Below are 5,757 nucleotides of genomic sequence, written 5' to 3'. Positions count from 1 at the left end.
TGGATGTGGTTGCTGCAATCATGACCATCAATGTCACAGTTTCCCAAATGCTACTTGTGAGTAAACAGTCCAAAATAATCGCTTAACTGCAAGACTCTTTTTGAAATAACATATTTTACACTTTATGCAACAAGGCTTCAGTGCTCCATTTTTATATAATTGTTATCTTGCCAGATCCCTGGGCACCAGTTTCTAAAACACTGAAACACAATTACAAAGCCTAATGGGCTTTTAGAATACTAAAACTGTAATTATCTCCTAATTCCATATTCTAGTAGTTTCTCATGTCTAGGCAGTTACTTTAAAAAAAAATAAGTATCTTGCCAGTCATGGCAGTGAATGTCTGCATTCCCAACACTTAGAAGGTAGAGGCAGGAATGTAGTTAGTTTAATGCCCGCCTACACAACAAGACCCTGTCTCAGAAAAAAGCATGTTAAGACTGGGGTGCTATCTCTGTTGATAAAATGTTTGTTATATAAGCATTGGGGTCTGAGGCTGGGTTCTCAACACCCATGTAAAAGTGGGGTATGGTGGCACATGCCTCTAACTCCAGTACTGACAGCCAGGCAGGTGGCTGCTGAGCCTCATGGGTCATCCAGCCTACTCAGTACAACACGATTCAGGTTCTTTGGGGAGATTCTTTCTGAAAACCAAAAGGGAGGAGAAGGGGGTAGAGGAAGACATCCCAAAGCCAATCTCTGGCCCCCACATGTGAATACACAGACTAATGTATCTGTACACACCTGTGCACACACATGTCCACACACACGATGCCTTATTTTATAAGGTGGTGTGGTCCCATGGTCTGTATTCTGTCAATTACATTTTAAATAAATGCTGATTGGCCAGTAGCCAGGCAGCAAGTATAGGCAGGGCAACCAGACAGGAAATAGAGGTGGGTCAAAGAGAATAGGAGAATTCTGGGAAGAAGGAAGCCCATTCCTCTGCAGTCCTGACCAGCTAAAGAAGAAGCAAGATGTGACTGCCTCGATGAAAAAGGTACTGAGTCATGTGGCTAACATAGACAAGAATAATGGGCTAATATACATTATAAGAGTTAATAAGAAGCCTGAGTTAATGGGCCAATCAGTTTATACCTAATGTAGACCTTTGTGTGATTTCTTTGGGACTTAATGATTACAGGAACTGGGTAGGACAGGAAACCTTTGACAACAATAAGGTATATTAATTATATGTAATGTGAAAGTTACAAAAATGAATAAAGGTTAAAGTATTCTATATGCACTATTAATTTTCTACAGTTTTCCTACTTTTTACACACACTTATGTATAAATATATGCTATTCAAAATTGGATCATTCTGCATGTTGACTTTTAAATCCTAGTTCTGATTTTCTTAACACTTTTTTCTATAATATGACAGTCAGTGGGCACAAATATTTATTGTAAGAACTTATAAAGGGGCTGGAGAATTGGCTTAGATAAAATCAGGACCTGAGTTCAGATCCCACATGAAAGTCAGACATGTGGTGCACATCAGTAAACTCAGTGATGGGGAGATGGGCAGAGCTTTGTTAGCCAAGCAGCAATGTGGAAACAGCTCTGGGCTCAGTGAAAAACTTCGCTTCAAAGAATAAGGTGAATAGTGAGAGAAAAGGATACTAGAATGCACCTGTGCACATTTACGGATGAGCACATCTGCACACAGACAGATGCAATACAGATACATGGAACACACACATGCACACACACCAGGTAATTAATCATTTCCTACTTTGCATATTTTGGAGGAATGTTTCAGATTTATGCTTTGGAATCCAGATGTTACTTGTGATATTTTCTATAAGAACTCCTGAAGATTTTCATGTCTATGTCCACACCCTCTGGAGAACTTTCCTCTAGTGTTGGGCATATTTCTGTGGGGATGACATTCCCAGGGCCAGCTCTGGCTCTCTTGTCTTTCATCACACTGTATTAATCTAAATTCTGAAGGGTTTAATTTCTTTCTTTTCTTTTCATGCCTCTCTCTCCATTCTTTGAACTCTGACAAGAAACCGAGACCTTTGCTGCAATGCACGCACACCGTTCCACTGGGTGCTAACAACTCCAAGTGAAGCTGTGTTGGATGCCTGTTAGCATTTGTCTAGAAGGACAGTTAAGAGCAAAATCAATTTAAAATATGATTAGCATTTTATTAATGCTACGTCACCAAAAGATGAAGAACCTATGGGATGATGCCTGTGGCTCTCTGAGTCACAGGTCTTGCTTGGCTTTCTGACCGGTTTCTCACCCTTCCCTGCCACTGTATGCTCTTTCCATTGTTCAGAATGAGCTTCCATTTTCACACCTGATAATTTCCTTCCTGTCTCTCAAAAATCAAGTCAGAGTTCACTCAAGTGTAGCTGAATCCAATATCTCCCAGAAAGTGTTCACTTATTTTTTTAAGACCAAAGAGATCATTGTTTGTGTGACTTTTAATGTATTCCACATCACGATGAATTAATGTACCTAATTGCCTTTTTCTTTTTTACAGATGAATGCTTTGTACTCCAATTTATTAGTGTCATAAATAATTTTATTAATGACATTCAACATTAAACGACAGTTGGTAGAGGTTAAGATAAAATAGAAACAATAGTGAATTATATATGGCAAGAATAAATGTTGATTTATGGGAGTTTGAATATGTTTTGTGCTCATGGAGTATGATGTATAATATAAAATGAATTTCTTACTTTGAATTGCAGGTGAATTGCTTATTTTATTTTTGAAAGTAAGAATACATTTAATATCTTTTAGTCTCAGAGTCTTTAATGGAATCTAGTTTTGTTTTGCCACACAGTAGGCAAGCAAGAAACTCTTTAATGAAAAAGTGAATAGATGTATTGTATATAATGTGCCTTTAAGCCAGAGGAAGTTTGTCTCTGAAGAGCAAAATATCAGCAAGACAAAAACTTGAAACTTATAGTTTGATGAACCAAAGTTCAGCTAAAACTTCAGTTCACGTTAGTATCTCCAAACACAAGACTTCTTGGGATCTCCAATTCCATAAAATACTTGACCACTTCATTTCCCGCAACTTCAGTTTCTTCCTGTATTTGAAAATGTTGTAAAATAACACACAAGAGTCCCCAGTTCTGGAAGCAGGGGACAGTTCACTAAAGAGCTGGCTCTACAAGTGGCCTTCTCCGTTGATGTTCTAGCTCTGACGGTTACTTTATAAGCTCTTGTTACTTTATCTCTAAAGCAAGGAGATACTCCTGACATCATGAGCCCAAAAGTCTGCACTCTGCAAGGCTGGGTGTTAACATATCAGAGTTGATATTTAAAGTAGAATTACTGTGTGACCCACTCAAGACTAGTTCTCTCTGTCCTTAGGAACAGCATCCCATTTTCAACTAAAACTTTAGACTCTGAAGCCATCTATGAAGGTAGATTGACTACTGAAGAAGCCTCCAGAACTCTGTGTAGACAAGGGTCTTTTTTAGATCTGGCCTTTAGCATTTTCCATCTATGTTTTGCTTCTTCCTGGAATTTAAATATGGTAGCTGCCAGGAAAGCTACCATACTTGACCATTATACAACCTTGGACATGAAAATGATGTAGATGGTAAAGCAGAAACAAAGGCCGAATTTTAAGAGTCCTGTTTTCATAGCAGCTCTGAACTATAATGCTCTAAAGATTCTCTCACATAATGGGAAATTTAAACCCCATATTATTTCCTTTGGCATAGAGCAGAAAGTAATTCTAGCATAAAACTCACTAGATAATGGAATATTTTTTTCATATTAAAAAACAGTTTTGGGGGAGGAAACTTAGCATTTAAATTAGCATCCATCATGTCATAGGTACCAAGATGCATTTCCCCGCCATTTAGTTATCACAAGACATGAATTACTATTTTTCCTTTCCAACTAAGGAAGTTTCAGTGAAGAGACTAAATAACACGGCCAAGAACACCTCTCTTCCCAGTAGATATCGAAAACATTTTAGGACATACAGACGGTTCATTTCCAATGACACGATCAGCAAACGTCACTGAGAATATAGGGAATAAAAGCTATTGCTCAGATATGAGCAATGTAGATGAGTTAGAGAGCAGAATAAAAACACATGTCAATTTTAAACAAATGTGCGATCCAGCTTTCTAGAGAAGTGCGTCTTCCAATAGGGATTCTTCAAGGGCAAAGTGGGCATAGCACAAGCTCCTGCCTCTTTCGAAGAGCAGGGGTGGTTCTCTTGATTCTCTTGTTCCCTCCACAGTCAGGAGCCTCTGGTGGGTGGGGTAATCCCCTGGGTGATTTACCACTGCTGACTCACCGGCCCACTTGTCCTTACCTCTGCTTCCAGCCGGGTCTCAGTTCTGAGGAATGAGCCCTCTGCGGTAGGTTTGCTGTTCCTGTGATGGAGCTACCTTGACCTTAGCCTTGAAAACGTGGGGAAAGCCTCAGTGCTGTCAGATGATAAAAGCTGGTATCGTCATTGTTAGTAAGAGGAAGTGATGAGCAAGCCTTGCTGTTTATGTGGCTGCAATCTCAGGTATTTCCTCAGCTCTGCCGCCCACTTTACCCTCCCAGTCTCTGACATAGATTTTCCTTTGATACAAAGGGTCAGTGCTTGTCCTTGGAAAGCTAATGTACTCAGAAATGCATTGTTTCTGCCCAGGGGTTACAAGATGTAGAAAATGCAATCTGACTAGCCCATTACTGTGTCTCCTAAGAAGCAAATTACTTTAACAATGCAATCTCATAAAGTTTATTACTGTTATTATTATTATTAAAGTAATACATGATCATAGTTGAGAAGTGAAGCTTACTCTCTGCCCTACCCCATTTGTGAGCATCAGAAGCACTGTCTGACTACACTCCATGCATTCGCTTATATGAGAGTGGACACCGACATGCTTTATTTTGCCATTTTCTACTTCACTTGCTATATCTTAAGCGTGTTTAAAAACCTGTGCAGTTTGTCTCCTTCTGCTGGTATTAAGAAATATTTTGAGAATATCTATTTTATTGTATGTGTAGATCACAAGCTATGAACTTGGAAACTATTGATAAAAACCTATACTGTTTTCAGCTGGGTTTAAATTAATAAAAAAATACCTACTCAAGTACTTAAAAAAGACAATTTCTCTTTGACAAACAAGTTAAAAGAAGAGGTTATAGCATGCAGTCAAGAGAAAAATTATTCTAAATATCAATGCAAGTAGTAACTCATTCAATCTAAGGAATAACTTATAAACCTCATATGCAGGAAATACAAATTAAACTCTTCTGATAGAATATCACTTTTTCCTACCCAGTTGGGAACATTTGACATATATAATACACGATATTAACAAGGCTTGGGGAAAAACACACTCAATCATCACTCAAGTGTTGTTGACTTTGTACAACCCTTTATGCAAGGCAAATCAGAAGACACTGTGAAAACTTTAAAGGCCAAGTCTTTGTGCTCATCTCGTCTCCTGGGTGCCCTTGTTCAGATATGCAGGCACATATATTAATATATCTATTAATGTGTATTTCAGTTTCTAGTTGAGATTGTGACCTAACTGCTGTTTTGTCGTTGTTGGGTTTATAAGAAGGGAATAATACTTTTGAAGTTAGATTGGTAAGGGCCAGAGGTAATCCGTTTAAAGTTCTTGGAATGGCGTGTGAGCAGAGTCAGCATGCAGTCAGTGATGGCTACTTGGTAGGAAACCTCTTTCTTGTTGATATTGCAGACTTAAGATGAGTACCAGAGAAGGATTGAACATGACTGTTTTGTCATCTTTCCATTTTGCTTTGCT

The sequence above is a fragment of the Microtus ochrogaster genome, chromosome 6 (genome assembly GCF_000317375.1).
Source record: "Microtus ochrogaster isolate Prairie Vole_2 chromosome 6, MicOch1.0, whole genome shotgun sequence".
Taxonomy (NCBI): Eukaryota; Metazoa; Chordata; class Mammalia; order Rodentia; family Cricetidae; genus Microtus; species Microtus ochrogaster.
The sequence above is the reverse complement of the archived record's forward strand: the minus strand, read 5'-3'. Positions refer to the sequence as shown.